Genomic DNA, 1100 nt, shown 5'->3' with positions numbered 1-1100 from the left:
CTATTGATAAAGTTGAAACTATAATTCTATCAGTCTTGACCAACAAGGCCATATTTTCCTTTTTGAGATTTTTATCAAAATAAGTGATTAATCCTTTACTCCAGCCATCTGCACCGCTATAATGTAATATTCCCCTATTTCCTTCTCCACGTTCCTCATATCTTTATCATTTAAACACGTTTCCTGTAATGCAGCAATATGTATCTTCTCCCTCCTAAGCTGTTTAAAGGTTGCTCCCCTTTTCATCCTGTTTCTTAATCCTCTAACATGCAGGGTGGCCAGTTGCAGGTTCGAAGCTAACATTTCTCCTATGTTGTCGAATTCTGCCATTTTTCTGAAAGTGCAACGATGTATAAGTATTTTACTCTTGTACGTTTTTTATAGTTTTATTATAGTTGTTGTTCCCTACCCTGGAGCACAAAGGGTCACCTATTTTTACCCGCTGACAGTGGGGTCGATCCAAAACATGAACTGGTGATGTCGATCGTCTCCGTTTCTGACTATGCATGGGATCTGGCCCTGACTAGGATGTTGTGAATATTCTGCTCTCTACAGGAGCTGCAACTCTGCCTTTACCTCTCCCTCGTCTTCTTTCGTCTGTTCTCTCACTCTCATTTTCTACACATGTACTTTTTGCCTCAGTTCTATCCTTCTCTTTCAAATCCCTTGTATTTACTTGAGAAGCTTTCATGCCCTCTCTCTGGGATTGGCCCTCTTTAGTTACATGAATTGTTTTCTTGTTCTTCCCCTTCTTTTTTTACTTTTTCTTTTTCTGCTTACCTGCCCCTCGGTCTGGCTCTCGCCTTCTTCTTCCAACAATGTGCCACAGACACTACCGCTTGATGAATCGTGCTCAGTGACTTCATCGTGCGTGCCCCTGTCATTGTCCGCAGACTCGTGATCTGCCTCACTAGTGTCACCAAAGAGTCTACATAACAAGAGGGGCCACTTCTCTCTTTGAGCCAATTAAAAAAGTGTCCTCAAAATTCGGTGGCGCCCTCTTCGCAAAAGCGCACCTTTAGTGAACAGAGTAATCCTACTTGAGTTTTTTAAAAATCAAAGTGAAACCAGCAAGTTTTTGAAGGAATTTCGGAAGAACG

This window comes from Aplysia californica, unplaced genomic scaffold (genome assembly GCF_000002075.1).
Source record: "Aplysia californica isolate F4 #8 unplaced genomic scaffold, AplCal3.0 scaffold00137, whole genome shotgun sequence".
NCBI lineage: Eukaryota > Metazoa > Mollusca > Gastropoda > Aplysiida > Aplysiidae > Aplysia > Aplysia californica.
This window is presented reverse-complemented; position numbering follows the sequence as displayed.